Here is a 22,700-nt window from a genome sequence, read left to right on the forward strand (position 1 = left end):
AGCCAAGTGCACACCTGTTACTTCCAATTTATTTTCAATGTACTATTTTTCATTGTTATTTAATTTATAATGTGCAGCCCGGAAACCATGGTCTTCCCAAGTCCACGCGCATGTCGACAAAACAAAGGTTGGAGCAAGATTGCACTCTAACAACACATCCCTGTGTGCCATGCCCACCAACACTGCCTGTGGCATGGGTAAGTCACCCCTCTAGCAGGCCTTACATCCCTCAAGGCAGGGTGCACCATACCCAAGTGAAGGCATAGCTCCATGAGCAGAATGCCCCTACAGTGTCTGTGCCATTCACAGATATTGTAAGTGCAGTGGAGCCATTTTGAGTGCATGGGCTGGGAGTTTGTGAACACAAACTCCACAGCTCCATGATGGCTTTACTGAAGTCTGGGAAGTTTGTATTAAACTTCCCAGCACATTAAACCCATATTGATGCCAGTGAGGGATTTAATGGATGCACTCAGAGGGCATCTTAGAGATGCACCCTGAAAAATGACAAACTCTGGTGTGGTGTCTGACTGTCTCCCAGCCATCTGCCACCAACAGACAGATTTCTGGACCCCTGGGTAGAAAGCCCTTCGCTCTCTGGGTCTGGAAACAAAGCACATCCTGGGCAGAGCTGTTATGCATCCTCCCCTAGGATGGGCAGGGTCCTCGAAGAGGGAGCTTCGAAGGCCTGCCGCCTTTGATAGCTGCCTCAGCCTTTTGCTGCTATCAACAACTGGCTCCCACTGTTTCTGACTCCAACTGGAGGTGCGAAAACCAGAGGGGAAACCTATGCCAACCCCACTCCTCAGGTGGGGGAGGCAAAGTGAAGGCCACCTCTCAGTCCCCGTATTCTTGAAGATGGGGGGACCTCTCCAAACAGGAAAAGGCCTATGCCCCCTTCCACTGGAGGGTGGCACACCGGAAGGTGGCATACTAGGAGGTGTAGACACCCCAGGGAAGGGACCCATTGTTCCCAACCAGCACACCCCTGTAACGTACCTAAATCTAGTAATTGGGGCACCCCTGAACCTTGCCTCTTCAGATTCAACGTGATAAGAAGAAGAAGGACAGAAGAGATATGCTGCAGAAGAGGAGGACAACGACAACTGCTTTGGCCCCAGCCCTACCGGCCTGTCTCCTGCTCCGAAACCCATGCAAGACGAATCAGGCATGTCCTGCAGCCAGCAGCCTCCAAGAACCCCGGAGACCTGCCCTGCCTTCTCAGAGAACTCAGATCTGCCATGAACTCCAGATTTGTCCAACACCAACCCAAGTCAGGACTCTAAATCCAGCTGGATCTGCGAGTCCTCACCACTCCTGAGTTCGAGTGGCCCAACAACCCAGCAAAGTCTCCCGGTGATCCTGACCTTTGTTCCAGCATTGGACAACCTCCACCGACCTTCTCCTCGACGCCTGCAGCCTCATTCTGAGGTGTCCCCCCAATAGCGACCGGAACCACTGAGAAGAACCCGACACGAAAAGATACCCCAGCACCCAAAGCCCATGAGTCTTGAGGTGCCCGACCGCAGGTGTCCTGGTGTCCAGCAATTCTTCAATTTCATCCTTCAGTCGCTGGTACTCTCATCCAGTCTTCTGATTCCAGCCTGCAGTCCTTATCAGCGACCGACAATCTCCATAGGAAAGGATTAGGCTTCCAGCACCTCCTGAGCACCCTGCAACCGTCCGCCCCTGTGCTGCTGGTGGTGTGGACTTAGTGCTAACCTGGGACTCCCTTTGCCCTTACCTTAAACCCAGAAGCTTGTGGCCTGCTCATGAGCAGTCCCAACTGAGGTGCCCGCTTGCCCCATTGGCTAAAATTGGCACTCTGCACCGACTGCCCTAGTGCCACTTGTGGTGCCACTTGAGTGCCAACCTGAACCTTGGTTCTACCACCAAAACTCCTTATCCAAAACCGTTTACTAACCTGAACACCTAACACTTTGTATTTCTGCATAGGATTGTACGGTGGGTTCTCTCAGAAAAATCTTCTAAGTGTTGAACTGTTTTTTACTGAAACAAAAGTAACAAAGTGCATTTAAAATAGGTAACCTGTTTACTTATGTCCTGTGTTGCTTAAACTGTGTTAATAGTTTGTTTCATGCCAAACTAGAAAAGTAACTACAAAGTAATCTGAAGGTAATTTCAAGTGTTTTAGAACAGCTTGCAAACTGTTTTCTCAACTGCAAAAGTAATCTGACTGTTCCTACAAAACCAGTGCTCACTGTATTTGGAAATGTAACATTGTATGAAAAGTATAACATACCTGCTACTAAGCACACATTGGTCCTAGAAATAAAACAACAAAATAACTGTTTATACAAACAATTGGTCTGGATTTAGCCTTTGAGTGTGTGAAATTATTTCTTGCCTGAGTGTGTACAGCAAATGCTTAACACTACACTCTGATAAGCTTGACTGCTCAACCAACCTACCACAAAAGAGAGTAAGGTATTATCTACTTTAGCCTCTACTATACCTTTGGGGATCCATTAGACTCTGTGCACACTATACCTTACTTTGGTATAGTATATACAGAGCCAGCTTCCTACATAATTAAATTGTATTCCAAAGGTGTACCCATTGAGAAACAAAGTATGTTCTTTTCAGCCACAGACAGAAGGCATGCACCTTTAGCTCAAAATGGAGGGGTGGTGGGGGGCGGAAGTTGCTCTGATTTGTTGGAGAAGAAGTCATCAAAGTCGATGAAGTAACCAGAAGCCATCCAGTCTATCCTTGGCAGCTCAGGCAGGTTGTGTTTAACTTGATGAAGACTCAATCTGTGGTACATTGACTTAGACCTTGTTCTTTTCAGGATTTCAAATTGAAATGTGTGTTTCTGTATGTGTTGACTGTACAGTTGTTGTAGTTTTGGCAACAGGAAGAAGACATACTTTGTTGTTGTTCAGTGTTGTCCCATGTTGATGGGAGCAGGCTTCATTTGTAATTAAAGCTTCCATCTTAACCTCCTGTATGGTAGCGAGAGGAGACTGGTCGCAACCCAGAAGCCCACACGGCTTACTGTTGAGAATCAGACACTAAGGGCCATATGTATCAAGGTCCCGTATTGCGATTGTGAATTAGCGATTTTTCGCGAATCGCACAATCAGAATCGCAAAACGGTATGCATGTAAGAAATCGTAAAAAAATAGCGATTCCCCAAAAAATCGCTATTTTCATTGCGATATCTGAAATAGCGATTCATTAACGGAAAAATTAGCAAATTAGCGAATTCCGCAAATCTGAGAATCGGAAACTCAGGTGCAGCTTGATGACATCACAACTAGGAAGTGTGACTACCCATGCTGCACCTGAGTTTCTGAATCACAGACAGAGAGAAGGAGTGGTGGAGAAGGAACTCTGCAGTGGAGAAAATAATGCAGGACACAGGAGACATGCCCAGCCAGGACACCCCCCAGCAGCAGCAGGGTGAAAACCAGAGGAAGAGGAAGCAAAGGTTTTCAGAAGCTGAGCTGGAGGTGCTCATTCAAGAAATGGTTACAAGCCATGAGCACCTTTTTGGAAAGAAATCACTCAGGGTGCCTGAGACACGGAAGCGGTGGCACATATGGGCAGACATCCAGCAGAAGGTGAATGCTGTTGGGGTAACACACAGGAGCGTGGAAGACTTAAGGAAGCGCTGGTATGACATGCGCCAGCGCTCCAAGGAGAAGGTGGCTGCCAGGTTGGAGCAAGCCAGGAAGACTGGTGGAGGGACCTCCACTGCCACTGACTCAACACCTTTGAAGGAACTGGTGGAGGGAACCCTACTTCCTGAAAACGTCATGGGCGTGGCCGTCCTGGACAGCTCCGACCCCCCGGGACAAGGACAAGGTAAGAAGCATGCCATCACACCCCTCCCCCCCCCCCCCCCCCCCCAAAGTAGCCCCACACACCCAGCAGCAACCCAGGGGCAGGACAAAACTAGAAGTCCAGTGTAGGTACACAAGCACACACAGCAATGCATTATGGGAGATGTAGTCGCATGCACATTACAGTGGTGCATTTACACCAAGCCAATCCCCAAATGCATGTGCACATCAGGAAAGAAAAAAAACAAGATACGTGTAATCCCAACAAGTGATATTTATTAATTGTCAAGTGCAAGTCAGAACAGTAAATTAATGTGTGCTTTTACGTCCACAGCACCAACTGCAATACAGGCAACAGGCAGTGGGAGACAGGGCGATTCTCCTACCAGACCAGCGGCAGGGCAGGAGGATGAAACAGAGGAGGAAGTTAGCCCAATGAACCCTCTCAAGCGCCGGAGGAGGAATGTTGTGCTACCACTACCCCCATTCGAGGATGAGGGCCAGGACACTGATGGCGATGTCCAAACTGACACTACACATCCAGAACCACAACACCACCCACGTGTAGATCCATTACCAGTAGTCCCAACCAGGCGGAGGTCCCATACTCCCAGCAGTGCTGCAGATCCAGGGGATGGGTCTGTGTTTGGCGGACTTGAGCTGCACATGTTGCAGGTACAGCGCCTGCAAGCAAAAAATATAAAGTCACTACAAAGGGAAGTCAGGGCAGGCTTCAGGGGCATGACAGGTGCCATGGAGGCACTCTGTGCTGAACTCAAGGCCGACCGTGCAGCTAGGCGCAGGGAGATGCAGCGCCTGGACTTGTACACACGGGCGCTGAACCGCCTGTCCTCTGCCACCAATGTTTTATCAAGGCGCAGCATCTGCATGCAGCGCGAGGTGGTGCACAACAGCCAGGACGTGGCAAGGGCCCTGCTCCAAATTAGTATGGCGGTAGATGAGCTGCGGGCATTCCGCACTACTGGGTTAGGAGTCCTGACTCCCACTGATGAGGACGCCCTATCAGGAAGGAGCAGCGTCACCCCTCCACCCACCATGGATAGGCACGGTAGTGGCCGTAACAGTAGGCCTAGTGGCCCAAGTAAGGGGGCACTGTGCATCCCCAAACAGGGGCTTCCTCCCGACAGCGCTGCTTGCGAGGAGTAGTACATGGGACCACAGGATGGGTGCAGTTACCCACTTCACATGGACACTTGCCCCTTATGGGAGACTTGCACTGTGCAGGATCATGTGCTGGACATTTGGAAGGACATTGTGTGTCACTCAGCCTGTGTGACGTTAATAATCCTGATGTTAAGGAGTAAAACACAGTCTGATTATTGATATCTAGCATTGTGTAATTTTCTCTTACCTAGAAATAGTTGCGTGTAATCTCATCTCGCCTCTGGCGCCCAGCAGCTGCACCAACTACACCGGCTGGCATGCGTCCTGGAGCTGGCCCCTCCACATCTGATAAGTCTGATTCACTGAGCTCTACCCGTGTGCCTTTCCTGGTGGCGATGTTGTGCAGCATGGCACATGCTACCACTATCTTGCAACAGGTCTGTGGCCTGTATTGTAGTACCCCTCCACTCTTATGTAGGCATATGAATCTGCTCTTGAGTATCCCAAACGTCCTCTCGATGGTGCATCTAGTTGCTATGTGGGCGCTGTTGTACCGCTGCTACGCTGCGTTGGCTGGATTCAGGTAGGGTGTCAGTATGAAGTCACGGACTGCATAAGCACTGTCACCTGTGGGTTGGGAGGAATATGGTTAAACACTGTCCTGCACATGCTATCCTTAACAAGTGTGGCCTCTGTTCAAATGCATTTACCTAGTAGATAGCCCTCGCCAAACTCCCCACTTGTGAGTCTACGGTGTATCCCACTGTGACAGAAGATGAAAGAGTCGTGCGTGCTGCCAGGGTATGTGGCAAAAATTTCCGTGATGATGTGATACCACCTGTATGTTCAGGGAATGGTAGGATTTGTGATTCCTGAACACGTACTCATTCTGGGAGGGGGGATATTGCAACGTGTGTCCCATCTATGCATCTGATGATGTGGGAAAATTGGGCTATTTGATAGAAGTCCTGTTTGGTCTGGTCTAGTGCCTGTGGGGTGCTTGGGAAGTGAATGTGGTGATGTACCCTCTGTACCATGTCCCAGGACACCCCCGCGCCGCACGGCCACCAGCTTTGTGTGTGTGCCCCCGCTGCTGCTCGCAGCCTCCCTGCTCCGTGTGCCTGCCGCGCTGCCCGTTGCCCCTGCAGCTCCGCCGGTTTTTCTTTAAAGGATTTGTCATTGCCTGTGATTTTGGATTGCCTGTGTTTGTTACTATTGTACCTTTCTGTACCCATGATTGTTTTTCCCCCCCTGTGCCCTCCCGCCCGCTCCCCGCTTCCCGCCGCCGGCCACGCCCCCTGGTGGTCTGTGCCCTCCCCGCTCCCGCCTCCCAGCTGATCCGCTCTCCCTACTTAACCTTAAATGGCGACCACACGGACGAGCAGCGGTCACGCGCAGCGGGCACGCCGATTGTGCGCCGAAGGCGCGCCAAAGGCAAGCCCGTCTGCGCCCGTCCGAGCCTGGACCGCGCCCAGTGCCAGGACCCCTGGCCCCCGCCAAAGCAAGACACCCCGACGGACCTACGACGCCGCAACACTCAACGCACTCAACACCGGACGGAACCCTGCCTGCTACCGAGCCACCCCAAGACGCACCCACGGACCCTTCGCCTGCCAAGCCTGCCGTTTCTCCTGCTACCGGACCTGTACGGCCCCCGCCAAACCCTGCACCAGCAGAAACCACCTGAAGTGCATCCTGCTCAACACCCGCTCCATCCACAGGCACTCCGTGGAACTCTGGAACCTGCTCGACACGACAGCACCGGACGTTGCCTTCCTCACCGAAACCTGGATGAACGCCTCCTCAGAGCCCGACATCACCATAGCCATCCCGGACAGATACAAGATCACCCGGAAGGACCGCGTCGACCAGACGGGAGGAGGCATCGCCATCGTACACAAGAACACCATCCGCATCTCAACTAACTCCGACGAAACCTTCACCGCCGCCGAACACCTGCACTTCCAGATATACACTGACCCCAAGACCACCCTCCGCGGCACCCTCATCTACAGATCACCGGGACCACGCACACAATTCAGCGGAGACATCGCATACTTCATCAGTTCGCACGCCCTTCCCTCCGCCGACTACATCCTCCTAGGAGACCTCAACTTTCACCTGGAGAACAACAACGACAGAAACACCACCGCCCTGCTGGACAACCTCGCCAACCTCGGACTCAAGCAACTGGTGAACACCCCCACCCACTACGCCGGCCACACGCTTGACCCAATCTTCTCATCCAGCAAGCACATCTCCTTCAGCCACGCCACCAGACTACACTGGACCGACCACAGCTGCGTCCACTTCAGCTTCAAAAAAACTACGACCCACCACCACCCGCAACAGGTCCCCCGCCGATGCTGGAGCAAGATCACCGCCGAGCAGCTCACCGCCTCCCTAAGCCAGAACACTCCCACCAGCACAACGGACCCCAACGAAGCAACCAGCAACCTCACCAAGTGGCTGACCGCCTGCGCCGATGACCAAGCACCACTAAAGAACCCTCCCAGCAGACCCGGCAGCAAGAAAACCCCCTGGTTCACTGATGAACTCAAGGAATCCAAGAAGAACTGCCGCACCCTCGAGAAAGCCTGACGGCTCGACCACACCACAGACAACAGGACCGCCCTCAAGCCCACCACCCGCAAACACCATCAGCTGATCCGCGCCACCAAGAAGACGGCACTCAAAGAACGACTGGACAACAACACCCACGACAGCAAGGAACTCTTCAGCATCGCCAAAGAGTTCTCCAACCCCAGCGCTGGAAACAACGACATCACTCCCTCGCAAGACCTCTGCAACTCACTCGCCTCGTTCTTCCACCGCAAGATCGCCGACATACACAACAGCTTCGACGCACAAACCACGCACCCCACCACCGAACCAACGCCCGCCACCACCACCCTCTGAAACTGGACCCCGATCAGCACCGAAGACACCACCCGCACTATGAACTCCATCCACTCCGGATCACCAACCGACCCGTGCCCACACCACGTCTTCAACAAAGCCGACGCCACCATCGCACCCCATCTCCGAGACAACATCAACTCCTCCTTCCACACCGCCATCTTCCCGGAGAGCTGGAAGCACGCCGAGCTGACCGCCCTCCTGAAGAAACCAACGGCGGACCCCACCGACCTCAAGAACTACCGTCCCATCTCGCTCCTTCCTTTTCCGGCCAAAGTCATCGAGAAGACCGTCAACAAACAGCTGGCCGCCTTCCTCGAGACGAACGGATCCCTCGACCCCTCGCAGTCCGGGTTTCGAGCCAATCACAGCATCGAGACCGCCTTGATGGCAGCCACCGACGACATAAGAACCCTGAATGACAACGGGGAAACAGCGGCCCTCATCCTCCTGGACCTCTTTACGGCATTCAACACCGTCTGCCACCGAACTCTAGTGAAGCGCCTCAGCAACATCGGAATTTGAGAAAAAGCGCTGGAATGGATCATCTCGTTCCTCACCGGAAGAACCCAGAGAGTCCGCCTCCCTCCGTTCAGATCCGAGGCCACCGAAGTCATCTGCGGCGTACCACAAGGATCCTCACTCAGCCCAACCCTCTTCAACATCTACATGAGCCCCCTCACAGCCATCACACGCCAGCACAACCTCAACATCATCTCCTACGCTGACGACACCCAGCTCATCCTCTCCCTCACCAGCGACCCCACCACCGCCAGAGCCAACCTACACGGAGGGATGAAAAACGTCGCCGACTGGATGAGGAACAGCCGCCTTAAACTAAACTCGGACAAGACGGAAGTCCTCATCCTGGGATCATCACCCTCCGCCTGGGACGACTCCTGGTGGCCCCCGGCCCTGGGCACCGCTCCTAAACCGACGGACCACGCACGCAACCTGGGCTTCATCCTGGACTCCTCACTGTCAATGACCAGACAAGTCAACGCCGTCTCATCCTCGTGCTTCAACACCCTGCGCATGCTCCGCAAGATCTTCAGATGGAACCCCACGGAAACCAGGAAGACCGTCACCCAGGCACTTGTCACCAGCCGACTTGACTACGGGAACACCCTCTACGCTGGAACCACAGCGAAACTTCAAAAAAGACTCCAGCGCATCCAGAACGCCTCCGCCCGACTCATCCTCGACATCCCCTGACACAGCCACATCACCGGACACCTGAGAGATCTGCACTGGCTCCCCGTCAGCAAGAGAATCACGTTCAGACTCCTCACCCACACACACAAGGCTCTCCACGACCTGGGCCCCAAGTACCTCAACGACCGCATGACCTTCTACACGCCCACCCGCCAGCTACGATCGACCGGCCACGCACTCGCCACCGTACCACGCATCCGCAGAGCCACCGCCGGAGGAAGAACCTTCTCCTACATGGCAGCCAAGACGTGGAACTCCCTCCCCACCCACCTCCGGCGAACCCAAGACCATCTCGCCTTCAGGAAGCAGCTCAAGACCTGGCTGTTCGAGCAGTAACTTTCCCCTCCCCCAGCGCCTTGAGACCCTCCCGGGTGAGTAGTGTGCTATACAAATGACGTGATTGATTGATTGATTACCATGGCATCAAGGAATGCATGAAAAAAACGCGAAAGTGCACTCTGTGACACCCCTCCAACAGAGGCAATCACCCCCTGGAAACTACCAGATGCCAAGTGGTGGAGTGAGCACAGGACCTGGATGTAGGTGGGGATGGAGCCTCCTGGCTATCACGTAAAGCCCAACCATTGTGGAAAAAACTCTGTTGCATTGTGGGACTCCTTAAATCGTTTGCACCTGGTTTCCTGCTCCTACTTGGTGTTAATTGCGTTTCTCTAAAATGCGAATATCGTGAAATCGCTAATTGCGATTTTTTCATACATTCCATAGCGATTCCTTGTTTTGCAATTACCACATTTGCGATTTTCACTAACTAAGGTAATCGCCAAATAAGTAATCGCTAGGGAAATCGCAGAATTCAGGGCCTCGCAATGCAAGGAATCGCTATTTTAATTTGTTGTCGCAAACACTGTTTTTTGCAATTCTCAACGCTTGCGACTAAAAATTAGCTTGATACATATAGTGTGGTATGATCAGATCGATGGAGACAAACCATTTGTCTCGACAGCCGACAAGGGGCGGAAGAAGTATAGTTTGTGTACCTTCAACATCCAGGACAGGCACAGACGCACTATATGATGGCCCAAACTCCTTTTTTATCCACAATCTTATCTCTGACCTTGCTGGAACTACTTTCCGTTCTCCAGTGGCGGTGTGTTTTTCTTGGATGTTGCTTTGTTTGTCCCGGAAGTCATTCAGTTCCTGTAAAACAGCCAAATGTTCATTGATGTCAAATGGTGTTTCCTCTGCCACTCTGCTGGCATTGTTGCGGTCTGGGACCCATTTCTTAACCCAAAACAGGATCTCATAGGGAGTAAAACCACCCAGGATTTTCTTGGCATATTGTTTAAAGCCCTCTGAACCCCATATAGGTGATGGACCTAACCGCGACCAGAGCCTAGACCCTCGCTGTTAAATACTGCTTTAAGTCACGTTTTTTTCTCTTCACTACCACGTTTTTCTCGGGATGGTAAGGAGAAGAAAAACGCACACCCAAACTTCCCATGGCCTCTTTGTAAGCTAGAGAGCTTAACGCCGGACCCCGGTCGGAATGTAATATGCCAACTGCCTATGTCACGATGACGACTCACAGATCCTTTATAACAGTTTGGGGGTCAGGCGATCACTGTGGCCAGGACCAAAGGAATTGAGAACACAAATCTACTGCCACCAAGATATACTTATAAGCACCGTCTGATGATAGGGGCCCGCAATGGTCCGAATAAATACAAGTCAATGGCTTATTTGAGATCAGTAGAGGTGTCTGTGGTGGACGTGACCTTAGTTGAACCCTTCATCTGTTGGCAGATGTCCCATATGAGGACAAAGTCTTTGCATTGTTTGTAAAGACCAGGCCCCCAATAGTGTTGCTGTAATATTAAAATTGTAGCAGCCTCGCCAGCGTGTGCCAAAGCCAGACCCTCATGTGCAGCTAGGGGAAGAGGAGAGGACGTTGTTAGAATATCATCGAGGGAAGCACCTTGAGACAAGTGTAACTACAGGGGTCCCTCAGCCCCTCTTCTCATGGGGCATTCCAGCACCTGACTTGGGGTTTCAAGAAAATAGCAATCTTTAGGTAGAGCTTGACAAAGATCATACTATATGGTGGATACATCTAACCTCCTAAATTCAAAAAGAAAAGTACGTACAAACGTGCTTTCTCCGGCCTTGCACCTAGAATTTGGAACGCTCTTCCTACGGAGATGAGAACCAATCCCTCCACTGTCTATTTCAAGAAACAGGTCAAATGGCTATTCCTGAGTGGACATGAACTGCATCATCATGTACTCTTTCTCTAGTCCCCTTGTTGACAGATTTGACATTTATCCCAACGTATCTTTCGCTATGGATTTCTGATTGGATGTTAAACTGTTGTTTTACTCTAGGGCCCTTATGGAACTATAATAGAAGAATACTTCTTGGGCCGATTACAGATTTGTCATTTACCCTACTATGCTGTGTAGAGCCACTCTATGATTGTTTTACTGAATGTTACGGGAAATATATTGCACTATATGAGGAACTGAACTAGTAGGGCCTTCTACCTGGTGTCAGACTTTGATTGTTTACTCCTTGTTGTTTTACAATGCTGACCACAACTGTTCTGTAGTGTAGTTCCTATATAGTCCCAATAGGCTCTGCGCATTGGAATAATATATTCAGCAGTGTAGACGTAGGACTGAGGTCGACTAGGTCTCTACTGACTATATTTGACTTAAGGTTTGCCAGCTAGCTCAGAGGTCACTAGAAACTTTCTCGAATAAACGAGGAGGAGTTTAACCTCCCTGGATAGACAAGAAGGGATTAGCTTCTGACAACCATATAACATGACAACTTTGCTCCCTCAGAATAAGAGTGTATCTCTAGAGTCGTGTGAAAACAATAGACAGCTATTTCACTCAGGCAATTGTGCGTACTTAGTTTCACCAGAGTGCAGGGAAAAGAGAGACGGGCGTTTTCAATAAAAAGGTGTAATTTATTGAGCAGTCTTCTTTCTCATGCAAGAGAAATTAATTGCCATAATTGCAATACTTAATGTAAAGTAAAGTGAGTACAGTAAAAGGAGTATAATGAAATAATACTGTAAAAACATTGATATGGTTTCTTAGCCATAAGATACTTTAAAATGGATTAAATATATACATACATATATACATTGACTAACGTACTCAACTGGTGCTTCTAAATACGCCTACCCCGGTGTACCTGACCTAAGCCTAATACGTGGGAAGGAGAAAGTAAGTAGCAGTTTAAGTTAAGTTGGTTTTGCCAAGAATCTGACTCAAGAATTCTCTTTAAGGGTTTAGTCAGCTCCGTACCTGGGTAATAGAATGCAGGAGGTCTGGTATCTCTCTTTCGGGACTCGATATCCCAGAAGCCTGCGAAGGCGGCTGAGAACACCGGAGCTGGATTTCTCGGCAGGAGAAAAGACAGCGTCTCTCTCAGTGCGTCAAAAGGAAGGGGCACCGTCTGTGGGCTCTCGCATCAGCTGGGCTCTCGGGAAAGTAGATAGCTGCTCGGCTCCAAAACCACCACCGTGTGTTTGCTTAAGGCAACGTGGGTATATTTATACCTGAAAGGTGCCAGGTTTGACGTAAGGTTGAACATAAGACGTCAATAAAAGATGTCACTAAGAACTGACTGTTCCTTTAGTGTTCGCAGGAGTTCAATGACAAATCAAAACAAAAGCAAATGGGGATTTCCCAGGTTGCTGGAGGTTTGGTGTGTCGAAAGAACTCGTTGTGCTCTCTAGGAATCTAAGGAAGTAGCTTTGCCGTGCTTTGGACTGCAAGGGCTATTTACTAAATATGGATCTGATTCTGATGCCTTTATGAGGATACTATTTATTATAACCACACAAGGGCATGAATCGGGAATATCGAATTAGGTTCCTAGATAAAAACACAATACCCACTCCACGATCTAATGTCCATCATTAGTAAAACTAAGCAATAGTAAACATTTAAAGGTGCACGTGTATTCCAACCCACCCCTAAATACATTTTTTGCATTTGAAATGGTGTATGCGAAATACACGAAAATGATTATTGGAATTGTAAGCTTTTCAAGCAGTGTAATCATTCAGTTAAACATGCTTATATATATTAGCTGAACGATTTGCGAAAATTACACATGAAATGGCTCTTAATACAGAAAAGAAAGTCGAGACCATTCCATTACATATGAATACAGTTGCTGTAAATGTGCTAGAGGCTGAGGTAATATATTGTCTCTAGAGTTCCTAAAAATAGAAGCTCTGTTCTTTAAGAATAGTTCTACTTTAAGCAGAGTACATGTGCCAGAAAAAGGTAAATATTTTGGAAATTTGAAAAAAAATAATTTTGCTTTCAGGGGAAAAAATAGTTCCAAATGTTTTCAGTAGCTTTTGTTTATCAAAGCTGAAGGCGGAATTCAGAGTTCAGGGGAACGCTGTGTGCTCGTTGCTTAAAAAGTTATTCTTTCTGTTCAGGGGAGAACATCGGGCCCGATTCACAGAACAAACTTAAGACAAAATCCTAAACTTACTACTTTTGGTATTCACAGAAGTTAGGATTTTATCTTAAGTTTGTTTTAAGACAGACTTAAGACAAACTTAGGACAAAATCCTAACTTCTGTGAATACCAAAAGTAGTAAATTTAGGATTTTGTCTTAAGTTATTTCTGTGAATCGGGCCCCTTATTTAAGACAGACTCGCAAAAAATTGGTCTACGACATCAGGTGAAAGTTCGACCAAGTTTGAGAATGCCGCAACAGTGCAGTCGTGAGAATGATTGCTATCATCGATGTCAGGATCAGCAATGCTCACAGAAGGTCGTACCTGGGTGATGCTGCTCTCATCTCGTACTTCACTGCCACCTAATCGTAGTGGTGAAGTCTCAACGAATGCCGTCATCAGAATGGGTGGCAATTGCAAAAACAACAAGTGATGGACTGAATGTGGATCAATGTCACACACTCCCCCAGTCAAAAGATCTGGGCCCAAATCCATCGTTTTTTTGCACTCCACACCACCCTGGGTTAGACAATGGCGATATGCAAATCAGCTCTGACACTGTTGCCCCATGGGAACAGTCCAGTCCGAACTACAAAAGCCATGTCCTTCCCAGAACGGAATCAAGCATCCGAGGACCGGACCGGTTTCGAGGTAACACCTCTCATCAGCCCGGCTAGCTTGACTCCAAGTGGTGTGGAGTGCCTGGGACCCACGTCTGGGCATCCCCAGCGCACTTAGGGCGGCAATTGCAAAAACAACAAGTGATGGACTGAATGTGGATCAATGTCACACACTCCCCCAGTCAAAAGATCTGGGCCCAAATCCATCGTTTTTTTGCACTCCACACCACCCTGGGTTAGACAATGGCGATATGCAAATCAGCTCTAACACTGTTGCCCCATGGGAACAGTCCAGTCCGAACTACAAAAGCCATGTCCTTCCCAGAACGGAATCAAGCATCCGAGGACCGGACCGGTTTCGAGGTAACACCTCTCATCAGCCCGGCTAGCTTGACTCCAAGTGGTGTGGAGTGCCTGGGACCCACGTCTGGGCATCCCCAGCGCACTTAGGGCGGCAATTGCAAAAACAACAAGTGATGGACTGAATGTGGATCAATGTCACACACTCCCCCAGTCAAAAGATCTGGGCCCAAATCCATCGTTTTTTTGCACTCCACACCACCCTGGGTTAGACAATGGCGATATGCAAATCAGCTCTGACACTGTTGCCCCATGGGAACAGTCCAGTCCGAACTACAAAAGCCATGTCCTTCCCAGAACGGAATCAAGCATCCGAGGACCGGACCGGTTTCGAGGTAACACCTCTCATCAGCCCGGCTAGCTTGACTCCAAGTGGTGTGGAGTGCCTGGGACCCACGTCTGGGCATCCCCAGCGCACTTAGGGCGGCAATTGCAAAAACAACAAGTGATGGACTGAATGTGGATCAATGTCACACACTCCCCCAGTCAAAAGATCTGGGCCCAAATCCATCGTTTTTTTGCACTCCACACCACCCTGGGTTAGACAATGGCGATATGCAAATCAGCTCTGACACTGTTGCCCCATGGGAACAGTCCAGTCCGAACTACAAAAGCTCTGACACTGTTGCCCCAGTGGAGAAGTGTGGCTCAGGGGTTAGAGGCGGCAGACCTGGAGCTTGAGTTCGGCCCGGGACCAGGGTTCAATTCCCCGCCTCGGCGGGTCTTGGGCTAAAAAATTCCACGGACTCGTTAATTCTCGCTCCGGTGCCTTCTCAACTCACGGGTTCACACTCTGCGACTCTGGGCAATAGCTTGCTTAATCTCCACAACGGCCCCTCGCGGTGGGATGCCTGGCTTTCACCTTGTGGATACCCTGCCAGGGTTATCTCACAGGGGAATACCAGGACGGGTTCCCTAAGCAAGCGCTGAGATGCCCCAGGGTAAGTCGTGCGCTATATAAGTTTCATTCATTTCATTTCATTTCATTTCATTTCAAAAGCCATGTCCTTCCCAGAACGGAATCAAGCATCCGAGGACCGGACCGGTTTCGAGGTAACACCTCTCATCAGCCCGGCTAGCTTGACTCCAAGTGGTGTGGAGTGCCTGGGACCCACGTCTGGGCATCCCCAGCGCACTTAGGGCGGCAATTGCAAAAACAACAAGTGATGGACTGAATGTGGATCAATGTCACACACTCCCCCAGTCAAAAGACCTGGGCCCAAATCCATCGTTTTTTTGCACTCCACACCACCCTGGGTTAGACAATGGCGATATGCAAATCAGCTCTGACACTGTTGCCCCATGGGAACAGTCCAGTCCGAACTACAAAAGCCATGTCCTTCCCAGAACGGAATCAAGCATCCGAGGACCAGACCGGTTTCGAGGTAACACCTCTCATCAGCCCGGCTAGCTTGACTCCAAGTGGTGTGGAGTGCCTGGGACCCACGTCTGGGCATCCCCAGCGCACTTAGGGCGGCAATTGCAAAAACAACAAGTGATGGACTGAATGTGGATCAATGTCACACACTCCCCCAGTCAAAAGATCTGGGCCCAAATCCATCGTTTTTTTGCACTCCACACCACCCTGGGTTAGACAATGGTGATATGCAAATCAGCTCTGACACTGTTGCCCCATGGGAACAGTCCAGTCCGAACTACAAAAGCCATGTCCTTCCCAGAACGGAATCAAGCATCCGAGGACCGGACCGGTTTCGAGGTAACACCTCTCATCAGCCCGGCTAGCTTGACTCCAAGTGGTGTGGAGTGCCTGGGACCCACGTCTGGGCATCCCCAGCGCACTTAGGGCGGCAATTGCAAAAACAACAAGTGATGGACTGAATGTGGATCAATGTCACACACTCCCCCAGTCAAAAGATCTGGGCCCAAATCCATCGTTTTTTTGCACTCCACACCACCCTGGGTTAGACAATGGCGATATGCAAATCAGCTCTGACACTGTTGCCCCATGGGAACAGTCCAGTCCGAACTACAAAAGCCATGTCCTTCCCAGAACGGAATCAAGCATCCGAGGACCGGACCGGTTTCGAGGTAACACCTCTCATCAGCCCGGCTAGCTTGACTCCAAGTGGTGTGGAGTGCCTGGGACCCACGTCTGGGCATCCCCAGCGCACTTAGGGCGGCAATTGCAAAAACAACAAGTGATGGACTGAATGTGGATCAATGTCACACACTCCCCCAGTCAAAAGATCTGGGCCCAAATCCATCGTTTTTTTGCACTCCACACCACCCTGGGTTAGACAATGGCGATATGCAAATCAGCTCTGACACTGTTGCCCCATGGGAACAGTCCAGTCCGAACTACAAAAGCCATGTCCTTCCCAGAACGGAATCAAGCATCCGAGGACCGGACCGGTTTCGAGGTAACACCTCTCATCAGCCCGGCTAGCTTGACTCCAAGTGGTGTGGAGTGCCTGGGACCCACGTCTGGGCATCCCCAGCGCACTTAGGGCGGCAATTGCAAAAACAACAAGTGATGGACTGAATGTGGATCAATGTCACACACTCCCCCAGTCAAAAGACCTGGGCCCAAATCCATCGTTTTTTTGCACTCCACACCACCCTGGGTTAGACAATGGCGATATGCAAATCAGCTCTGACACTGTTGCCCCATGGGAACAGTCCAGTCCGAACTACAAAAGCCATGTCCTTCCCAGAACGGAATCAAGCATCCGAGGACCAGACCGGTTTCGAGGTAACACCTCTCATCAGCCCGGCTAGCTTGACTCCAAGTGGTGTGGAGTGCCTGGGACCCACGTCTGGGCATCCCCAGCGCACTTAGGGCGGCAATTGCAAAAACAACAAGTGATGGACTGAATGTGGATCAATGTCACACACTCCCCCAGTCAAAAGATCTGGGCCCAAATCCATCGTTTTTTTGCACTCCACACCACCCTGGGTTAGACAATGGCGATATGCAAATCAGCTCTGACACTGTTGCCCCATGGGAACAGTCCAGTCCGAACTACAAAAGCCATGTCCTTCCCAGAACGGAATCAAGCATCCGAGGACCGGACCGGTTTCGAGGTAACACCTCTCATCAGCCCGGCTAGCTTGACTCCAAGTGGTGTGGAGTGCCTGGGACCCACGTCTGGGCATCCCCAGCGCACTTAGGGCGGTAATTGCAAAAACAACAAGTGATGGACTGAATGTGGATCAATGTCACACACTCCCCCAGTCAAAAGATCTGGGCCCAAATCCATCGTTTTTTTGCACTCCACACCACCCTGGGTTAGACAATGGCGATATGCAAATCAGCTCTGACACTGTTGCCCCATGGGAACAGTCCAGTCCGAACTACAAAAGCCATGTCCTTCCCAGAACGGAATCATGCATCCGAGGACCGGACCGGTTTCGAGGTAACACCTCTCATCAGCCCGGCTAGCTTGACTCCAAGTGGTGTGGAGTCCCTGGGACCCACGTCTGGGCATCCCCAGGGCACTTAGGGCGGCAATTGCAAAAACAACAAGTGATGGACTGAATGTGGATCAATGTCACACACTCCCCCAGTCAAAAGATCTGGGCCCAAATCCATCGTTTTTTTGCACTCCACACCACCCTGGGTTAGACAATGGCGATATGCAAATCAGCTCTGACACTGTTGCCCCATGGGAACAGTCCAGTCCGAACTACAAAAGCCATGTCCTTCCCAGAACGGAATCAAGCATCCGAGGACCGGACCGGTTTCGAGGTAACACCTCTCATCAGCCCGGCTAGCTTGACTCCAAGTGTTGTGGAGTGCCTGGGACCCACGTCTGGGCATCCCCAGCGCACTTAGGGCGGCAATTGCAAAAACAACAAGTGATGGACTGAATGTGGATCAATGTCACACACTCCCCCAGTCAAAAGATCTGGGCCCAAATCCATCATCAGAATGGGTAGCCGCTGGGGACAACACGATGCATGAGCGGTTACAGGACTTAGCAAAGTATCTGTATCCAATGGTACTGCTGATGGTAGTGTAAGACAGACGTCCAACACGCATTCTTCTCCGCATAGCATACATCGAAGCACAGGTAGGATGCAATTTTGCCAGATTGGTCTGAATGAAAGAAACCAGGTCATATTCAGATCTCTTAGCCGGGCTAATCCAAGGACTTTAGTTATGCGGTCCCGATAGCGTTTAGCTAGGATCGTTTCTTCCATCGTTGCTGAAGTCTTGTCTGTGACTTGGCTTGCCATATCAGAGCAGAAGGATCAAAAATAAAATTCCTGCTACGAGTCCCAAAAGTAGTGGTAGGACGCCAAAGACAGAATGGACAAAAGTAGGAAAAATGCCCAGAACTGTTTCGAAGGGTGTTAACAGTCCCGAAAAAATTGTCTTAAATATATGTGGGATACCACTGGTATCAGACATATTTAGGGTTTGGCTTAGCATTTCTACGAAATGCACAGGGCAATTTGTTGATAAAAGGGTATGTATCTCTGCCGTTGTCCTTGCAACCAGAAGATCATACGTTTCTTTTGATGACGTTAAAGGCACGGTTGTCTGTAAAAGAACAGGCTTCATTCTGCTTAAAGTATCAATTCGAATAGAAGAGATATTCAACGAAGGCCAAATCGTTGCCTCCGTATCTGGAGTGCTGTTTGGATACAATACTTGCATACAGCAAGTGACCATGGAACTAACGCTTACGAGATAGGCTTTCCCTGGCACCATGCCACAACAGCTGTGGTCCATTATTAGAATATAGCTCCCGTTAGAAAGCCGTCTAAAGAATGGCTCTATTTGTGTTGCAGGTGTGCCGTGCTGGTGATATGAAAGGTTATTTGAAGTCCCCTCACAGGCCCCATGCAAATTAATACCTTGGCACAGAAGTATACCGCTTAGTGATTGTTTACAATTGTTACCACTAAGAAATACATTCTGTTTCTTTTCACTATAACATGTGTGTGTGTAAGGCAATTTCCATGATGACTTAATGTACCCTTTACCCAACCTTTCATACTGGCCCGCTGGTATATACTCTTGACAGTATTTAAATTGGAAAGTTGTTATCGGAATTGTAATTATTCAGTGTATTATCCATTCAATGCAGGTCTTTCTGACATTGTCAATGGTAATCTCTCCAGTTTTTCAATGCTCAGAATCGTATAGTCTGCTCCTTTTTGGGCCAAACTGATGTGTTTATCAGTAAGGTTAAAGATAGAGAATAATGACGCTGTGTTTATCAAACGCCATGGCACGTAGCCTGAACGCAGATTTTGCAACGTCCAGCCGAGCTGTACAATAGAACATAATTGGGACTGACCGTTTTGTAACATTAGTAAGTCCTGATCTATTATATCGATAGCAGATGATACAATACTGTCCAGTGAATATATTCTGGAGGACAGAGTCATTAACCCATTGTCCACAACAGGAAGTGATTTTTCCAAATTGATACAATCAATTTCTCGTATTTTTTCTGCTGTCTCAATTTGAGTTACTTTCCAAGCTTCGTTGCATGCAGCGTATATACTGGCCGCTATGAAACGTTTTTGACGCTGTTTGCGTGGTCCCATTATGAAATCACGCAAGACAGCACCGTCTTTAAGTAAAGTCAAGTGTTGCTTAATTTCAGCCAGTGTGGATTTCTGTAGCCACTCAAGGCATAGTTTCCCTACACTGTATGTTGTTACTATCCCTGGATGTTGTCTCTGGGAGTATCTAGGGTCTGGTTGGGTCATTTTGAACCCCTGTATTTTGTTCAGGAATCTATCTTGACAGTTATTTGTGTCTGTTGGCCAGATCAATCACTTTTTCCAATCAGGATGTGTTTTGTTTTGGTGTAAAATATTGGATACGTCTATCTCAACATCTGTAGTGGTATTTGTGAGACGGTGCCCCGGGGCCCCCCTCATGGAAGCCGCCCTCCCCCACACGTACCTCCTTCCTTTCCGCCGGGGCTGCAACCCTGCAAACATATCCCCGTGTCGGAAACGCGACACAGAGCAGCAGCCATAACCCCCGGATCCCTGCCCTTCTCTCTCCCGCAGGTACCAACCAAAGCACTGAGTCCGGAGGAAGCACATCCTTTTGGCCCCGGAAGTCCCGCCACAGTGGCAGTGCCAGAACAGGGAAAAGCCGAGACTCGGGAGCACAACGCCGTCGGAGCATCGTGGCAGGACACTCGGACTGGTGGTGAAGAAGGAGAGCAGGTGTACGACGAAGACGTGTGGACCGAAGAGTGGTGGAGTCCTCAGGAGGTGGCTGAAGAGCGGCGTGACTCACTGGAGAGTTACGGCGGACCACGTGAGTACCTTACGAATTCCTTTTCCGTGCTCGCTAGGAGCTCGCTGTAAAGGCCCTGTAAATATCCCCCATCTCTGTAGAACCACGTTCCGTGCACTGTGCCATACCTGTATAGCACCCTCACAGCGTAACCAACGATCCCCCACATGTCCCGATTCGACACTCTTCTATCTACCGGCCTGTGTTCCTCCCTCCCGATACCTCACTTTCCTCACTGTCTCTTTTCTCCCCCCCCTCACTGCCCAGGTGACGGTGATCGGTATATTGTACCTGAAGACCAGGATAGGACTAACGGTCCTTTGTTTTTTCTTCTCTTACTGCCCTCCGTGGATACTCCCCTATATCGGAACCGCCATCGGACTTCCTGAAGACCTGGACCCGAACCGAAGACCAGAAGCAGACTTCATCCCCTGGAAACCTTCCTTTGTTTCTCGTGTGACAATCCTTCCTGCCTCTTTTGTATAATAAACGAACAACATAGCCCATTATATACGGCCTCCTTGCCTGCTTTTCCGGCCTGCCGCACACCCACCATCACAGTATTACTATCAGGTATTGGCTTTGGAATAGACGGTTTGTTTAAGTCTTTAATCTTAGCTAGGCCAAGACAAGTAGTCTGTTGAATGGTGTCATTCAAAAATATTATTTTTTCTGGGATCATGCAGGCTCTAAATAATGCTTCTAAACCTTGGACCTGCCAATTTTTTGTACCCCAGATGGTTTTCGTTTCAATATTGTGTTTCCAGAATTCAAAACCAAATGTAATCATTTTTTCATAAAATGTTTCAGAATAAATCAATTTAGTATTTTTCAACATTGTTTTTATCCCTGTCTTATTTAACAGTTTTAAAAAAAACGTTTATGCATCACTTGTGTTAAACCCTGAGAAGTATGGGAATTTCTCATAAAATGTTTTCGAACTGCTTTTCGGCGGAGTTGCACAATGTTCCCATTGATTATATTTAAAAACATTTCTAGGTTGAGCAGATTTATGTAAATAGTGATGTGCAAAGTGATTGTAACTGTACATTTGTTCATAATTCGATGAACCCAGTATGTAATCATGTTCTGTAAATTTTGCTGACATTACTAAATCTGACATCATATTATTTATGCTTTCAAAGTCCCAATCATCAGAGAATGTACTTGGTTTTACAAAGTCACTTAATGAAACCTTGAACTGATGTGGATATTTCAAGAGTTCAACCGGGCCATAGATTTCGTAATGCGTTTTGTCCCAAGCTACCCCACCGGGTATTGGAATGGCTGTGACATTCACTGATGATAGTTCTCTTTTCTCGATGTGAGATGACATGTGTGGCTTTAGGACCAAGTTGATGTTCTGACTTGCTGTGTCCATTGTACTGTATTTTCCCTCAATGAATTTTCCCAAACAAAGTACCATGATGAGCCAAAGCTGGAGGAAAAGTACACCTAACACAATCCAAAATTCAATCCATGGAGAAATCAGATAGGTTTCTTTGAGTTGATGAAAGAGTTTAGTTAATTTGTCTTTGAAAGTTTTTGTTGTTAGCATTTCTTCAGGTTCGCTTGGATCTTCAGAAAAGTTATCGAAATTGATGAAGTAGCCAGATGCAGTTCTGTCAATTGTTGGAATTGCTTCCGAATTTTCCTTTACTTTTGCATTTTTTTCTTTCATTAGCATAGTCTGAGGCTACATCGTTGTAGACAGGTGTTTCTTGATGAACTGTTGCAATTTGGGTTTCAAGAGGCGCAAGTTCCATGGCATTGTTGCATAGTCCTTTTTTATTCACTGCAGGTTTATCAAATGTGATTAGTCTCTCAGTTTGAACCTCTTGGATTGTAGCAAATTTTGGTATTCTGCTATTTCTTGGGAGTCCACTGGGCCTACTACTTATTATTGGCCACATGATTGTGGTTTTACCAGGTCGATGGATACAACTCGGTTCTCCTTTTTACCAGCAAA

Source organism: Lissotriton vulgaris, chromosome 7 (genome assembly GCF_964263255.1).
Source record: "Lissotriton vulgaris chromosome 7, aLisVul1.2, whole genome shotgun sequence".
Lineage (NCBI taxonomy): Eukaryota > Metazoa > Chordata > Amphibia > Caudata > Salamandridae > Lissotriton > Lissotriton vulgaris.